The sequence below is a fragment of the Magnolia sinica genome, chromosome 11 (genome assembly GCF_029962835.1).
Source record: "Magnolia sinica isolate HGM2019 chromosome 11, MsV1, whole genome shotgun sequence".
Taxonomy (NCBI): Eukaryota; Viridiplantae; Streptophyta; class Magnoliopsida; order Magnoliales; family Magnoliaceae; genus Magnolia; species Magnolia sinica.
Genome location: NC_080583.1, coordinates 64,008,877 through 64,028,188, shown reverse-complemented (window position 1 = coordinate 64,028,188; position 19,312 = coordinate 64,008,877). Strand labels below are relative to the sequence as shown.

General features: G+C 40.4%; 1 pseudogene; it reads right to left on the bottom strand.

Annotated features, from left to right (window-relative positions):
• Positions 1 to 18,518, bottom strand: part of LOC131218131 (pleiotropic drug resistance protein TUR2-like) — a 104,874-nt pseudogene extending 86,356 nt beyond the window's left edge.
• Positions 18,519 to 19,312: the final 794 nt, after the last annotated feature.

Here is a 19,312-nt window from a genome sequence, read left to right as displayed (position 1 = left end):
ACTTCTGTTGCTCCACCTTTGGACCAGTGGGTCCGCTAGATGGATAGCTTGAATGTTCCACTTCCACAAACGGGTTGAGTTGTGCATGCATGTCGAATTATCAACCTCTTAAAATGCTTACTCAAATGGTTAATAGAATAAAATGGAATAGAAAATATATCATACAAATGATTAGACGAATACTAGACTATCGTTAGGAACAGATTACCAAGCTTAAGGAAAATTCTGTAGGTTTAAAGGTCTCATTTGATTCAAATGGCATTGATCATGAGGCTTAGCTCCGCTGCTTTGCAGATTTGTGTTTGACGAAGAATGCTGACAGAAAATTCAATGCTTATGAAGACTTGAAAGAAAATATAAAATCCACATTAATACCTATGTTTTGGTTTGTGAGATGATTGAATGACAAAGATATCCTGAAAGATCTTTTGTATGGCTTGATGCCCATTTAAGCAAATAGCACGTCTTTCCTCTAGACATAATTTTTAATCTGGGCCGCCCATTTCAATGCTTGGAGTGGTAAGTTAACTGCCTATTGGGCTGTGCTCATTCACCACTACTTGGAAAGTTTAATCCTGTTCAATAGATTTGCGGGTGAGGAAAAAAATGGTTGGTTGTCTAAGCTGATAACATTTGAATTTTCTAGCATTCCTGTTTTCGAGTGCTTGAAGTGGACATTTCAAGCACTTTACTAAAATTCATAAAATACATGGATAATGTCAGCTGTAATGAATAGTGTCAGCTTTTTCTTCTATTTTCTTTTGAGCATGGATGGTTGGAATACATGTAGAATCTTTAAATCTACACATGCATGCCTTCAATTTTTTGCATCTCATTTTCATTTTTTGTAACTTTCTATTTTCAAGTAATTTTTGGAATGAATGGTGTCAATTCATAAAATTTAGCAAAATTAGTTTTTTTTTTTTTTTCTTCCAAGTGTGGATGGTTGGAATACATGTAGAATCATTAAATGTACAAATGCATTCCTTAGATCAGATTTTTGCATCTCATTTTCTATAGTTTTTATATTTTATTTTCAGCTAATTTTTCAAATGAATGGTGTTAGTTCATAAAATTCGGCAAAAAAAAAAAGAATTTTCTTTTCTTTTCTTTTCTTTTCTTTCGAGTGTGGATGGTTGGAGTACATATAGAATCATTAGATCTACACATGCATGCCTTAGCTCAGATATTCACATCTCATGTTCTATTTATTTATAATTGTTTATTTTCAAAAAATCTCTGTAATGAAATGTGTCACTTCATAAAATTAGCAATTTTTTTTTTCTTTTCTTTCGAATGTGGATGGTTGGAATATATGTAAAATCTTTAGTTTTACAAATGCATGCCTTAAATAAGATTTTCGCATCTAGTTTTCTATATATTTATAGTGATTGGGACTGTGCACTGGTTGTCACTACATTGGTGAGCAATGAGCCAAAAATGACAGAGATTGGACTGCTCTAGTCCACTTTTTGATTGAGAACTTGATTTCCATGCAAGAAAAGGTCAATGACAACTGTTGTATTTTCTAGCGATGGCTCTGTTCTAGCTATTGTTGTAGAAAATATTGTCACTTTATGGGACCTAGACACAAATGTTCTTGTAGCTGTAATTGGAGAGACTCTTACAGTGAAAATTAAAATTTTAAAAAAAAAAGGACACTAGAAAAAAACAAAGACAAGCTGAGAAACATCATGGTGCTTAGAGAAAAAAGGCACCAGAGCAATAATACTGATTAAACCAACTAGACGTACCCACATACAGGCAAATATTAATTTGAACCATAAATAAGACATGAAACTCAGCCGGGGGCATGTTTCTGGATTGAATAATTCTAGCACTGGGGTAAATTCAAACCAACATAGAAAAAGAATAAGAATAAGAAATCAATAACTAAAATTGCCACTTTTTGAGTTATACCCTTCAGAGCTGTTGTTACATTTCTCATGACAGAGCACGGTTCTGATGCTTGGTGGCACCTCAGCTTTTGCAATGCCAGGATTTCTTTCTTTCCTTTTTCTTATTTTCTTAGTTTATTATTTTTTCCCCCTAACTCGGGATTTCCATATGTAATATATACAGAAGAAAAGTTGCTTCTGGCCATAGCCCCAAGTGCACTATCAGCTCCACAGTAGCACAAAGACATAAAAATACCCTCAAACCACACCATTGAGTTTGTAAGAAAACAGTAAAGAAGAAAAAGGGGGAAAACACCATTACTTCAACAATCCTCCAAAAAAAATCAATTAATTAAACAAATATAGTGAAAGAAGAAATGATGACAATGAGATGACCTAAACTGCTTTATGAACATCCACAAATCTCTTCAATTGGGAGGCATGAGACAAGAAATTTCTCATAGATGAGATGAGGCGAGCCACTACAGGCTTACTTTGTAAGCAGAAATCAAGGATAGATATCTTTCAACCTTTTGGGTGACCATGCTATTTTCTGTCCAAAACATCATGCCACATGTACAAAGGAATTTTTAATTACAAGATGGTAGTTTCATGTCATTAGTAACTCATGTAATGTAGATTTTGAAGCAGTGACTCCACAAAGTAAGAAAAGTGGAGGCAGGCTTCGAATTATCAAACTGATTCCACATATCCAGCCAACTAAAATTCATGCACCTTAGAGAAAAAGGAATCCACATAATTCAGGAGCTCTATACCATCTTGTTGCAACATAATCCTATAAGCAAGGGAAATGTAATAAGTCCAATAATTTAGGAGCTCTAAAACATCAACCCTACTTGTAACAGCTTCAAAAAAATAAGTCGGAGCCAACTACATATTCTTGGACTTGCATTATATCTATTGAGAGAATTTCCTCGGTTGGATGTGAGATAACGATGTAAAAGCACAAGCTTATTTTATAAGCACCATAGATGCAATCATGTTTCATGGACCATTCCCAAAATACACATATTGGAGATTATATTGCACCACCATTGCTAGGCTTTTGGTGCCATAAAGTTAGTAATTGCTTCTCAATGAATACAGGGAAATGCTATTTGAAGCACACAAATGAATGCTCCAAATACAAGCCCCACACATGCGTCATGGCACATGCATACAAGATCTGGGATGTTCATCAAGCATATGCAGTGGATGCTTTCTAACCTGAAATTAAGGCCACTCATCAAAGTGGGCGAGACGGGGATGTTAGTTGCAGACAGTTGGTTACTCACTATGTAGCCATCCTTTTTTTCCCTCCACTTCTAACCCACCTGACAGCTGTGCCGGCTGGATCTTTAGGCCAAGGAATATTCACTTGGAACGCAGCTAATGAACAGCCTGGATCTCACACACATGTGCCACATTGATTCATCTGGGCTGCTTGCATTGGCGCCCACCTGCAAAATTACATTCCTCAACAGTGAAAGAAGCTGGAAATGTTCTAATATAAACGAGCACCAAAGATCATAAAAAACCACAACACAACCATGAACTCAAAGAAATCACTCTCACATCTTACTAATGTGAGATACATTGGTTTCTTCCAATTTGAACACATTATCATCGTGTATTCAGAAGCACATGTACTCCTTAAATGGAAATCCATTCTCACTGCACAATCTCTCTGTTCATGGTCACTCTCCAATGCTAGCCATTGTATATGGATTGAAGGGGAAAAACCCAATTCAAAGTCATGAATATTATCTCCAACTAGAGAAATTTATTTTAAAAAGGAGCTTATCTATTTCTTCCTTCATGTGGAATAATAAAAGCAACAACCATCTTAAAAAGCTTATTGAAATATAACATAAATGTGGAATGAGATTTGTTTGCTACCTGCATGACAAGAAATGTTTTCCATACCTAGTAATGCAGTATGGGCAAAAAGAGTTGTTTTCCAAGTGTAATGGAGGTTCTTGATACAATTAAAGGAGGTCATGAGTTGGACTATCACTTGTATTCCACCCTTGCAATTTCCAAGTGCCTGCGTATCATCATTCATCCATCCCACTCTGCCAAAGTGTGGAATCTTTTCCTGGGCTGGGGCCACCACATTAATGACCCACTAAACCCTATAAAGACCTCACAACTCCGTCAGCCCAAATCAGTCTCCATTAACACAGCCCATTTCCCATGGAATCCAAAGAGCCCCATGTGGTCATTTTCCCAATCATGGCCTTGGGCCACACCATCCCTTGGCTGGAACTCTCCAAGGCCCTCTCATGCAGAGGCCTCAAGGTGACCATCATCACCACCCCATCAAACTCCCCTTTCATCCTCCAAACAACCAAACAAGATTTCAGTATTCTTTGCTAAATAAAAGAATACTTATTTCATACACAAACTATGGAATTACTTCTACCCAGACAAGATTTCTCCTGGGCATTTCATCAAATATCTAATAAGCATCATCCAAACAACCAAACTTGACATGCCCATTTTATCAAATATCTAACAAGCATCATATAATCATGCATGCTTTCTTGAAAGGCAATTTAATCTAAATCCTTCATTCTTAGCGACACAAACCATACTACATAAGGCCATAAACAAAATTTATTGCCTTCCAAAAAATCAAAGCCAATAGAAAAAAAAAACATCAATAATAAAAAATTAGAGGAAAGAAAAAACTTCCTGAAAATCAACTAGTCTCCATGAAAAATAGAAAGAAAAAAATAAAAAAATAAAAAATAAAAATAAAAGGAGCTTTGCAATGGACTAAAAATATCCTCAATCAAAAAATCCTAGCCAGTCAATGACTTTCCTATAAATGTACAATTAAAATGGAAATATGACCAATAGGCTCAACACATAATATGTGATAGGAGGCAAGTATACTGATTAGATGGTTGGGATTGTTCAATGGAGGAGCCCTTCAGTTCATTCCCAATCCATATTGTGGCCTGCAAGATGAATCAAACAGATCTATGAACACCATACCTGTATAAATGTTGGCCTGAATGAAAACCCTGAGCATGCAGTTTTTCTATGAGGCTGGCATTTAAATCCAAAATTAGAATAGATTTCCACTCCATTAACTTCGATTTCAAGAATCATGTGCTCAAATCAAAACCCTAACCCTTATCTCAACCCCATTCGTCAATGCGCTCAATAGATTCAAACCCCTATGCGTGAAGATAGGTTACCGGGCTGTTGCAGTTGAGCATAGCTACCAGTCCGATCGAGAGGAAGAGAGATCGACAAAAGGAGAGAGAGAGAGAGAGAGAGAGAGAGAGAGAGAGAGAGGCCTTTTAGGGTTGTTAACCTGTTGAGCCCACGAGAACGGCAGCAAGATTGAGAGAGAGGGAGAGAGGGAGAGAAAGAGGGCGAGGGAGAGGGAGAGGGCGAGCGAGAGTGAGAGGGAGAGGGAGAGGACGAGTGAGGGCGAGAGGTATTTCCGGTTTTGGGCGCAGACAGAGTGAGAGAGAGAGAGAGGAATAGGGAGGGCCGCATATTCATTTCGGTGCGCGGCAGTTTTTTGAACGTGCCCAATTATTTTTTTGGCGTGGATTGGGTACCTACGTGGGGCCCACCATGATGTATATGGTTTATCCATTCTGTCCATTTATTTTTATAAATAAATTTACCAAATGATATTAAAAATGAGTTATATTGAAGGTCAAACTGGACCACGCCATAGGAATCATGTGTGATTTAATCTCTATTGTTTCCTATCGTGTGGTCCACTTTAGCCTTTAATATAGCTTTTTTTTAGGAATATACCATAAAATTATATTTTAAAACACATGGACAGATTAGATAAAACACATATATTGTGATGGGCCTCAAAAAGTCCCTTCCAGGACCATTCATTTCTAGTAGTGTACCAACTATAGTTTATATCCTTAACTAAAATCCAACACGTTCCGTATCCTTTGTCATTTTTTTTAGTAGTGTGTTTTTACCCTTCATACACCTACATGTGGCCTTATGAACAGATTAGATGAAAAATAAACATATACGCCAACAAAGACATGAAATAAGGTAAAACACAAATATCAGCTTGATCTAAAACTTCCGTGGCCTTTAGAAGTTTTTAATGGTGGGGCCCAAGAGTGAGAGGTATATAAATATCAGGTGGACCACACCACATGAAAACAATAGTAATTAGATATCCATCGTTGAAATCCTCGTAAGGCCCATTGAACAAGTTGGATGACAAATAAAAATCAGGTCATAGGAAGATTTCAATGGTTGAAATCATTATTCCCACTGTTACATGTGGTATGGTCCACTTGAGCTCTGGATATTCTTTAATTTTGGGCTTAACCACTAAAATGATCTGGAAAAATGGATTGATAGTGTGGATAAAACACTTACATCACTGTGGGCTAAAAATGAAGCATATCCAAAGCTCAAATGGACCACACTACCAGAAAGAGTGTGAATTGAACATCTACCATTGAAAATTTCATGGGGGCCACAAAAGTTTTAGATCAATCTGATATTTGTGTTTTCATTTCATCCATGTCTTTGTGATATTACGAACAGGTTAGATGACAAATAAGCATCACCATGGGCCATAGAAAGGTTTCAATGGTGGAAACATTATTCCCACAGTTTCTTATGGAAAAAATGAGTTATATCTTAATCTCAAGTGGACCACATTACAAGAAACAGTGTTTAATGAATGTTGACCATTAAAAACATTTTAGGGGCCATAATGGATCAAGCTGATATTTATTTTTTCCCTTCATCTGGGTAATTATGACCTAATCAACAGATTGGATGTCAAATAAACAGTACCTTAGGCCTTAGGAGGATTTTGCTAGTGGATATCCATTCATTATTTTTTTCCTATGGTGTGGTCCACCTAAGATTTATATCCCTATAATTATTTTTTTTGTAAATTACTAAAATGATATGTAAAAATAGATGAACGGAATGGATGAAACACATACATCATGGTGGGCCCCACGGAGCACCGACCACCAGCCACAAAGCTGGTGTCAGGGGGAGTAGCCAATCCGTCTCCTAGTTTTTAAGTCTTGTGGGGCCCATCATGATGTATGTTATTTATCCACTTTGTCCATTCATTTTAACGGATTATTTTAACAGTCGATCCAAAAAAGGAGTTAGATCGGTGTGCCCCACCATGATGTATGTATTGTATCAACATCGTCCATTCATTTAGAGAGATCATTTTATAGGATGATCAAAAGAACGAGTCAGATTCAAATCTCAAGTGGGCCCACCACCGAAAACAATGGGGACAGTGACACCCACCGTTGAAACTTTCCTAGGGCCACTATGATGTTTATTTGAGATCTAACTTGTTAATAAGTTAAAAAAAAGACATGGATGAAGAGAAAAATCAAATATTAGCTTGATCCAAGACTTCTGTAGCCCTCTGAAATTTTTTATTAGTAAGCGTTCAATCCCTACATTTTTATTTTTATTTTTTTTGGTGGATCAACTTGAGATTTTGATCTGCCTCATTCTCTGACCCATGCCTTGAAATGATCTCTATAGATGAATTTTTGTGGTGGACATTATTGTGGAACTATATAGGCCCCACCTAAATGACTACAGCTGTGACCCCTGTTTCCTGTGGTGTGGTCCACCAAAGTCTCCATCTGCCTCCTTTTTGGTATCATAACCTAAAATGATCTGTCAAAATAGGTGGACAGAGTGGAGGTGTAGGATTTGCATGCGGTTTGGCAAGTGACCCCAACACCAACAGTCCACGAGTCAAAGCTCTATAGGCTACAATGATGTATGTGTTTTATCCACATCTTCCATCCATTTTTCTATATAAAGTTAGGGCATAAGCTCAAAAATGAGTTAGATTAAAATCTCAAGTGGACCACACCGCAGGAAAATAATGATGATCGAACGTCAACATTTAAAAACTTCCCATGGCCTACTGTAATGTTTATTTCTCATCCGACATGTTGATAACATCATAGGCATGGATGAAAGGAAAACACATATATCAGTATGATCCATAATTTTTGTGGCCCCAAAAAGTTTCCATAATTTTCTAGAGATTTGGATCTGCCCTATTTTTGACCTCATTGGCTAAAATAAGTTGGCAAAATGGATGGATAGGGGTAAATAGGACATACACATAATGGATGGGCTAGATTTGTGAACCACATCTCGGTGGGTCCAAAACATAAACCTTTCGATTTTTTTCAAAAATTGTTTATAGCTTTTAGCGACAAAACTTTTCGTAGCTAAAAGTCTCATCCACGTTTTTTAGCTACGAAAATTTTCGTAGCTAAAAGTAAACCTTTCAACTTTTCAAAAACAATAGCCTTTAGCGACGAATATTTTCGTAACTAAAAGTCTCATCCAATGTTTTTTAGTTACGAATATTTTCGTAGCTAAAAGTAAACCTTTCAATATACGTAAAAACTTGTTTACAGCCTTTAACAATGAAATTTTTCGTCGCTAGAAGTCTCATCCATGTTTTATAGCTATGAAAATTTTCGTAGCTAAAAGTAAGCCTATTAATTTTGTTAAAAAATTGTTTACACCCTTTAGCGACGAAAATATTCGTCGCTAAAAGTTAGCGTATCGATTTTTTTGAAAAATTGTTTACACCCTTTAGCGACGAAACATTTTTTAGCTGCGACAATTTTCGTCGCTAAAAGTCTTATCCACGTTTTTTAGCTACGAAAATTTTTGTAACTAAAAGTAAACCTTTGGATTTTTTCCTAAAATTGTTTAAAGCCTTTAACGACGAAAATTTTCATCGCTAAACGTCTCATCCACATTTTTTAGCTATGAAAATTTTCGTAGCTAAAAGTAAACCTTTGGATTTTTTTCAAAAATTGTTTACAGCCTTTAACGACGAAAATGTTCGTCGCTAAAAGTCTCATCCACGTTTTTTAGCTACAAAAATTTTCGTAGCTAAAAGTAAACCTTTGGATTTTTTCATAAATTATTTACAGCCTTTAGCGACGAAAATTTCCGTCGCTAAAAGTTTCATCCATGTTTTGTAGCTACGAAATTTTTCGTAGCTAAAAGTAAACCTTTGGATTTTTAAAAAAAAATTGTTTACAGCTTTTTGCAACGAAAATTTTCGTCGCTAAAAGTCTCATCCACGTTTTTTAGCTACGAAAATTTTCATAGCTAAAAGTAAACCTTTGGATTTTTTTCAAAAATTGTTTGCAGCCTTTAATAACAAAAATTTTCGTCACTAAAAGTGACTTTTAGCAATGAAAAAAAGTTTCATCGCTAAAAGTTTCGTCGCTAAAAATCCTCTTTCTTGTAGTGATACCATTGCCTAGGCGACTATTCCAGGTCGTACAACGACCTCATTAACATGCAAACCTTTTTCTCTGCTCCTTTAACTTCGTATCCCTCTGGTTGCTTCATGTAGATCTGCTCTTCCAATTCCCCATGCAGGATTGCAGTCTTCACATCCATCTGTTCTAGCTCAAGATCGTATTGGGCAACCAGCGCCAACACGAATCTGATAGATACCTGCTTAACCACCAGCGTGAATATATCTGTGAAGTCGATTCCTTCTCTCTAAGTATAACCTTCGCTACCAACCTTGCTTTATATCTATCATGTTTCCTTTTGAATAACTACTTGCATCCGATCGCTTTTCAGCCCACAGGAAGCTCCACCAGCTCCTATGTGTGATTTTTATACAACGAGTTCATCTCATCATCCATCGTCGCCTTCCACTTTTCTGCATCAGGCTCATCAAGAGCCTCCTAAATAGTAGACGGGTCCCCATCATCTGTAATGAGGGCATATGCAATATTAGAGTTGTCCCTGTATCTTGTCGGTAACCTGCGATTATGCGGTGGATTCCTTCTCACAGGTGGCTGCTCCACCTGACCCTGTACCTTTATCTTCGCATCTGTCTCTACCTGTGTATCATCTGTATCAATCTGGACATCTACGATCACCTTTTCTGGTTCCGCTTGCTCCTTTTGATCATTCTTGCGAAATACAGAGCTTTCATCGAATCTGACGTCACGGCTAGTGATGACCTTGCGTATGACCTTATCGAATAACCTGTAACCTTTCACACCAATGCCATAGCCAACAAAGATATACTTTTTGGCCCTATGGTCTAGCTTATCTCTCTCAACTGACGGTACATGAGAGTAAGCCTCACAACCAAATATGCGTAGATCTGAGTAGTCGAGTTTCTGACCACTCCATACTTCCTCTAGGATTTTACATTCAATTACCGTTGAAGGAGAACGGTTCACCAAATAACAAGCCATGTTAACGGCCTCAGTCCATAGGTCCTTGCCCAACGTAGCATTACTTAACATGTATCTGGCCCTCTCCGGGAGAGTCCGATTCATTCACTCAGCCACACCGTTTTGCTCGGGCGTGTGGCGCACTGTGTTATGCCTGATGATCCCTTCATCCTTGCAATATTCATTAAACTCAGTGGAAGTGAATTCTCCACCATTGTCAATCCTTAAAACCTTTATTTTTCACCTTGACTGTTTTTCTACCATTGCCTTCCATTGCTTGAATATAGTAAAAACTTCAGATTTACGTTTCATGAAGTAAACCCAAACTTTCCTGGAGTAGTCGTAAATGAATGAAACAAACCATGACGACCCCCCAATGGAAACTTCTGGCGATGACCCCTATACATCAGAATGCACATAATCAAGCACTCCCTTACAAACATGTTTTCCAGATTTAAAAGATAGTCTAGATTGTTTACCATATATACAATGCTCGCATATATCTAAATCAGAATTTTTTAAAACTGGAATCAAACACCGATCAGAAAGTACCTTCATGCCCCGCTCGCTCATGTGGCCCAGACGAGCATGCCACATACGTAGAGACGTGGAATCTACAATAGCTACTGCCGCTCCACCTGCCGAAGTGCTCCCAATCAACTTGTAAAGGTTTCCATGCCTCTACGCTCTCATAACCACGAGTGCCCGTTTTGAAAGTTTAAGGACACCATCAATACCAATGAACTTCACCCTATAGCCTCGAGTGCACCGAGAGAAATCAGACTTTTCTTCATATTAGGAACGTGCCTAACATCAGTCAAGGTACACTCCATCCCATCAAACATCTTGATACTCACTGTGCCAATAGCCACAACATTATAGGCATTGTCATTGCCCATAAAAACATGTCCACCATCGCATTCCTTGTAATTGGCGAACCAACTCCGATGAGGAGTCATGTGATAAGATGCTCCTGTGTCAAGTATTCACTCGTTTTTATGATTGTCGTGTAAGTGACCAATCATGGAAACAGACAGAACATCACCACCACTTGATTCTTCATCAGATGTGACCACATTGGCCTCTTTGGAAGAAGCCGCTGAATTTTCTTTCTTCGTTTTAGGATTTCTACAATCCTTCTTCATGTGTCCAGACAACCCACAATTCCAACACTTTAATTTTCTTTTACCCTTGCCCTTGGATTTGGATCTAGGTCTTGAGGATCTTGTACCTCTCTCAGAATCTCTACCCCTCGTAATCAGTGCATCGAAAGATGCCCCCATGTCACCGTTTAACTTTCTCATAGCCTTTCCTTGAAGGGCTGAGATAACGGTGTCAACACTTAGGGTTTTATTTGCAGTGCACATCGTGTCCCTGAAAGACTCATATGATGCAGGAAGAGAATTCAACAATATACATGCTTATTCCTCGTCTTTGACCACTTCCTCCATATCCTGCAATTTGCACATCAATTTATTAAAGTTGCTGATATGGGCTTCTAGATCTTCACCCTCTACCATCTTGAAGGAATAACACTATAGCTTCAAGTGTAGGCGATTTTCAGAGGACTTCTTTGCATATATGTTCTCTAACTTTGCCCACAAACCAGCCGCAGTTTTCTCCCTCAAAACATTATAGAGAACCTCATCCGTGAGACATAAACGAATAGAGGCTAAAGCATTACTATCAAGGTTTTCTCATTCATCATCTTTCATGGTAGATTTTCGCTCCTCAAGAGCCTTAATCTCGCCTTGCTTGGTTAACAGGCTAATTATCTTAACCTTCATAACTCAAAATTATTTTTGCCCTAGTACTTCTCAATATCAAACTTGCCATTTCCCATTATTACTAATCCTGCAGATTCAGATCTGTGCCCCAACGATTGCTTTGATACCACTTGTTAGGGATTTTTGCTGTAGAATCACACAGATCTAGATTTACGGTAACAATTCAATAGTAACAAGCAATCACAAGAGAACACAAGGTATTAACATGGAAAACCATTGCGGGAAAAAACCATGGCACAAGGCGACAGAAATCCACTATGAAAAGAAAGTTACAAGAGAGAAGACTTACCCGATTCAAACAACCTTGAATCTCACCCTTGCTACACCCTTTAATAACCCTAGAACCTCTTTAGAAAGCTTTAGAATAATTTTTCATGTACTTAGAAAAAACCCTAGGGACCCCTATTTATAGTTTAGGCAACTTCCTTTCGCACCTTGTGAAAGACCGACTCAAATTTTTGTAGTCCGCATCAGATTCGGAAACGAATCTGCGTAACTATGACTAGTCGAGCCAAGGCTACGACTGGTCGTATGACCCCTACGACCAGTCGAGCAATCCTTACGACCAGTCATGAATCCCGGACACCAAAAAAGAGAGCTCCCTGGACTTTGAGTCCAGCGGGCTATGACCGGTTAAGGCTGTCACGCCCCAAACTCGGAAACCGGGCTCACAAAATTCCCAATCGCCGAATCCGGCGCCGACAGCCTCCGTAGAACCCCATTCTCGGCTCCCAGCACCCATTCGCCAGGTTTCGATCCTGTGATGCTACAAGGAGGATTTTCAACATCAGTTTGATTCGTAATAAGCATAACCAAAGGCATAACCCACAACAACAACCAAAAACTCCATCACATTTCCACTATAATCAAAAACTTTATAAGTACAATGAGCATAAGGGAGATACAATGAAGATGAACAAAACTCCAAAAATGATCTGCCACGCGCCTAAGCCTCAGCGCTGCTGCGATCCAACGTCACCTGCACGCAACAGTCGTGCATAAGCTTATAGAAAGCTTAGAGGGTGGTGAAAGTGTATGCTTAAGGTAGTAAATGTAGCTATGCAGTATCAGAGTAATGCGGAACATGCTGATGAATGATAAGAATACCATTAGCCGTATCAAAGTCATACGGTGCAAAGGATGATGTCGACCATACCAAGGCCATGCAATGCGAAATGCAACTCAAGCATACAAATCCTTATTTAAGTCCACATATCAATAAAGCTCAAAAATCTGGAATATCACCGAGGTCTAGTACACTCCAAGCCAGTTTGCCGCCCCATCGCGCGCAATAAGGTGAGTGAAAAAGACCTCACTATCCGCCTGCCAATATCGAGCTCGGCTCGTCAATAGCAGACCCATTCCTCGAGCTGGTCAGACTCAGCCTAGTATTGCCCCCTACTCTCGGGCGGGTAAGGCTGCACCCCCTTCCAACCGACCACGACACAGTGGAAAGCGCAACCGTCTGGTAATCGGCACTCAGCGCTCATACACCCACTCGGTCTAGACGTTGGAGCAACCTCCTGGTACCATAAGGGTTTAGGGACTTTCACCCAGGGATATCTATTGCACCGCATATAGAACAGTATTTCCGGTATCCAATCCTGCCAACCACGATACATCTGTGGAGGCTACGGCCCTGATGTCGCTAGGGCGTACAGTAACCATATCACTCAATGCGAATGCATGAATCACACTATCCAGTCATGCAGCAATCCTGCACGTATCGTGCGCTCATGTAGGGCAACACCCCTGTACGGGGCCCCTAGATAATCTGCCTGAAGGCATATGCTATGATCAGTCATTTCTCATATCAAGCATACGTATGATGCATATGATCATGAATCATGGAACTAAGCATGTTATAGGATGGATGATAATCATAACAAAGATGGGCCTAGACGGCCTACTCATCAGACGTACGAGCCTAATAATGGGCCCTATGGAAAGTCATAATGCGGACATTTAACCACACTATACTTGCAATGTGGACGTCAAACCACCATTGCTCCCAAGGCATAGCCCTGACGTAAACATCATTACATAAATCATGTTGGGACTGCACATTGCAATGAACCTTAGGTATATCTCATTGGCCCTTCAATACATCAAATGGGCCGTATCATATGAGCCTCATGTTCATCAAGTGAGCCACATCAATGGGCCACACCAATGGGCCTTATGTGCATTGCAATGGGCCATAACCCGTGGGCCTTAGAATGCATTAAATGGGCCTAATCTCATGGGCCTTGTGAGTATCAAATGGGCCACACCAATTGGGCCCCATTTGTACATCAAGTGGGCCTCAACCCATTGGCCCCATTACATCTTAATGGGCCTCGACCCATGGGCCCCTAATGCATTAAATGGGCCTTATATATGTATACATCAAAGTGGGCCTTGCATATACATCAAAGTGGGCCCTGCATATACATCAAAGTGGGCCTCAACCATGGCCCACAAGTGAACTGAAATGGGCCTCCCACCATCAATAAATTATATATAATTTAATATATATACATATATATATATAACATATAATATTATATATAATATAATATTGTATATATACATATAACATATAATATTATATATATAAATATATATACACACACCAACACACACACACAAGCACACACATCACAGTGGGCTCCACGTATCACAGTGGGCTCCACGTCCACCGTCCAGGCGGACGGTGGAAATGAAACACATCCATCTATGTGGGCTCCATGTGGGGCCCACCGAAATGTTTCTATGCCATCCAACCCGTTGATAAGGTCCCATGGGCCTAGATGAAGGGTGAAAACAAATTTCACCCTGATCCAAAACTTCTGTGGGCCCAAAAAAAAGGTTTCAAAGGTAGAGGTTCAATCCCACTGATTCCTACGGTGTGGGCCGCCTGAGTCTTGGATCAGGCTGATTTTTGGAGGGTGATCCACTGAAGTTAGGGCCCACCGTATGAATGGATTAGATGACAAATAAACATCAATGTGGGGCCCACGGCTACAGCCGTGCTGGGCTGTACGTCCGCCAGTCCGCCGTTGGCGCTGGTGTGCAGGTAGCAGCAGGCACTGCCTGCTCTCTGACAACGGCAGCAGCGTTGCTGCTGCCCAAGTTTTTTTTTTTTTGATTTTTCAGAAAATCCGAGGATTTTACAAGTGGGGTCCACATCCAGTGAATCCACGCCGTCCAATGGCTCTCCATGCCTCACGACAGTCAAAACAAGCCCAATATTGGGCCTGTTTCAGTGTATAGAAGTAATAGGGGATGTTTTAATGGTATGCTCACTGTTTGCCATGATATGGCCCGCCTGGAAGTCTGATTGGTCCCATCTTCTGGCTCAACGCCTAAAACAATCTTGGAAAAGGAATGGATAGCATGGATTTAATACATACATCAAGGTGGGGCCTACATGAGTGGGCCACCCAAAGCCTCAAACCAAGCTAGTATTTGTGTTTTCTCAAATAAACGTCCAGCGTCCAGGGACGCTGGACGGTCTGCCATACAAGGTGGGCCTGCTCAGGTGGGCCACCACTGATGAATGGTGAGGGTACTACACATATAAGGTGGGCCCCACTTATAAATAGTTTGGATAAAATACCTACCTCATGGTGGGGTCCATTCAAGTGGGCCACATAACCTCATTAACAAAAATAAATAAAATAAAAGGGAGAGAGATAGAGAGTTAGACCTGCGTGATGGAGGGACCCCGGCACTATGGGCCCTCCCTTGCACTAAATCATACATCAAGTGGGTCCCATTACATGTGGGCCCATTAAAATTAAATCCAACGGTGGAGATCCCTTCTCCACTAAATTAGACGGTCTAGATGACCCTAAGCATGCAAAGAAATAAACATCATGATGGGGTCCATGGAGAATGGCCCCATCATGGAATGATCATGATGATCCAAGTGGGCCATCGGCCACATCTTAGGGTCCAAAGTGAGATCCAAACCATTGATCGGTTGGCCTCACTTGGTCCATCTTAAAAATATCAAAATCTACCCTATCAAGGCACCCACCACTTGATCTTCTTGCTCCCTTGGCTTCCTTAGCTCCTTGTGCTACTCTTTGATGGAGGAAGATGAGAAATGGATGGTTGAGATAAGAGATCTAAGGATGGAAAGGTGGGCCACACATGTAGCTTGGGAGGAAATGGGAGAGGCTCATACGTATGAATTTTTGTTGCTTGGGAAAGTTGGAAATGAAAGAGACTTGTAAGGGAGAGAGAGGGAGAGAGAGTGATGGGTGATGGAGTGATGGATGGGAGAGAGGGATGGGAGTGTAAGAGATTTTTGACTTTTGTGGCTAAAGGTGTAAGAAAAGCATGGGTTGTGTAAGAGCTTTTTGACTTTAGGGGTTGCTTGGGAAAGGGTGAAAGGTGATGTGTACTTGACATGATGGGATTGATTGATTGATGTGACACCTTGTAGAGATTCTCTCGGGATTCACACGCGCGGCGTTTCCTCGCACCGAATGCTAGCCCACATCTCCCAACCAAAGCATCGCATCAGCATGCGAGTCGCGGCATCGGAACCGCGGCGACGACGCGGTCGCTAAGGTACAAGCCCTGGGTTGAGTCGACTCGGGTTGACGGCACGAGAATCCAGGTCGCGCGCAAATACCGGTTAAGGGTCGAAGGTTGCCGGAATTCGACCGGGAAGACCGCGGAAGCCTATGGAACGGTACGGTCTAAGATACGGGGCTTACAAAGGTGACCCCTACGACTGGTCGAGCAATCCCTACGACCGGTCGTAGGCGGTGAAGACTTTCTGACAACAAGCTTTTCTTGGCTTTACAAGCCTTAGATTTGAACTCACTGGACACGTAAGAAATGAGAAGAGAAACTTTGCTATTTTATTGTTGCTTACAAGCTGACTGACTTGATGGCTCTGCTTTCTTCAACCGGATACACGAGATGGCGATGCCAATTTATAGGCATTTGAATGTAAGGTGAAAAGACAACTGCCCTTCCTAGGAGCCTCTAACATTTAAATGTTCCTAGAAAATACACAAGCATTTTCATCTTCCAAGAGCATATCCCTGGGAAGTGTTGCTGTGCTTTGGAAGATGAACAGTCACAGTAAATGCAGGGCTTTGGTTTGCACTTCCAACATACCATAACGGGTCCCAACTCCTTGGCATCGAGCAGAGAAAGCCAAGGCCTCTCTTACTGTCATTTCCCTAATATGAAGATCATGTTGACTGATATAAGCTGATGTCCTTTGAGGGACGAACTCCTCCATCCCATGGCCGTTGTGAGTTACTATTCCAGAAACCTGTTGTTTGAGAAAAATCCAAATCAGCTTTGTATCAAACAGTTGAAATATTTCCCAAAAAATTTCATTATAACTACGAGCCCGGTCTGCTAGATGAGAAGAAATAACATAGTACATCTACCTTCAGTTCTTTATCAAGCTTTCCTGCCAAAGCCAATAGCAAAGTGGTCTTCCCTGATCCTGGAGGCCCTAAAAAGCAGAGTCATTCTGCAAATTTCACATTTGAATCAATCTCCCATCGACTCAAGAATCCATACTATGAATAGAAACATCAAAACGTGCAAAACCCAGTTTTTATTTCGACCAAGCCTTCTTCTCTTACCTGCAAGGCTTTATAATTCCACTAACGTCCTGAAGGATTGATACTGGTTTCTTTCGGCTCGGAAGAATGTGGAGATAATTCAAGAATCCCTTTGAAAAACAAAAGAGAAAAGTGAACCGTCAGTTCCAACAGTTCGAGAAAGAGCACTGACATCCCAAACAAGCATTTTCATTGAATCTAATTTGGAGATTTATGTATATGAATTACCTCGAGTATATTAAAGGTGAAATTGAGGACGGTCGGTAAACCTCTACTACCGACATAGGCTTCTGCTCCAATATTCAAATTCTCATAGCGGACTTCAATTGTAGGCACCTCAATTCCAACTCTGTTAGAAAAAACCAAAGAACGGAAAGAAGAGAACATTGACTGTCAATTTCAGCAGAATTCCACAAAATAATAATAATAATAATAAATAATTTTTTAAAAAAAATAAAAATTGGAAACTAAAATTCAAGCAACCTTTCTTTTAAAACAAGAAAACCAGGCGGAAATAGACAAGAAGAGCTCACCTATCAATTTGGTTCTTCAGCTTCATCAGGAACTTCTCATTGTCCTCCTCAGCCACTCTAACCAATCTCTCCAACACGGTCTTCTTGTCTTGAAACCCGAGATGCTGAATGTCGACTTCCTTGTGCTCCTCACCAGCGACTCCACTCAGTATCCCTTTCCTAATTCGATCGTACGTCGGAAGCTTCTCGAGAGCGGCCCACTTCAAAGCTTCTTCGTCATCTTCCTCACGGGAAGACTGCGAGAAGACATTATCAACTGTGGTGTTCCTCCACATCGAAGAGCCATTCCGCTGCAAACTTCCCATTCTATAAAGTTCGGTATTGTCCATCGAAATTCCCAAAAGAACCCACCAAAACTAAGAATTTCTCATACGTTGAGCCTCAACTACTGATGTCTAGAGCTCGAAAAACACAGAAAGAGAGACGGGTCTTTCTTCTCGAACCAAACCAACCAAAACCCAGAAATATTCTTCAAACCTGAGTACAGGAAACTTGAATTTAAAATGTGTAAAGCTTGAAAAACTGAAAAACACACAATGAAAGATGAGTTTTTCTTCAAAAAGAAAAACCCACCAAAACTCAGAAAGGATTTCCAAATCTCAATGCAAGCGAGATGAAATCCAAATGACTATAGATTGGAAAAGAAGATGGGTTTCTTCTGTTTTTTTTTTCCTTCTTATTCTTCTCCCTGTGACAGGGCTTTTTGGAAGGAGGAGATGAGAAGGGCGATGGGTTTGAAGGAGGGAGAAGGGACAGTATTTAAATGCGTCGAAGGCGGCCTTTGCTTTGATTGAGAGAGAGAGAGAGAGAGAGAGAGAGAGAGAGTCGTCAGAATCGGAAGCGGATTCCGTGGTGTCCGACACCACTGACCTCGGTGGTGTGTTATGTCACTAAGTTCTGTGGCCCACTATAATGCATGCGTTGTATCCACCCGGTTCATTCATTTTTTGAGATCGCGGAAAATCCAAAGCTCAAGTGTAACACCACTGTAAGCAATCCAGATAATTACTTCCTACTGAAACCTTTCTAGGGCCACCATGATGGTTACTTTTCATCTAACCCATACATGAGGTCGTATAAACGGAGGCAGATTTCATGCCATAGCCTTTGAGAGGAAATTCCTGCCCGTCCAAATTCACACGTAAAATACAAATACCCACTTAGATCCAAAACTAGGGGTGTACACAAGTCCAACCTAGTTGAGCTGGCCTTAGCTCAGCAACTAGCTGACCCAGCTCGAACTCGGCTCGGCTCGGTCCTCAAGCCTGACTAGCT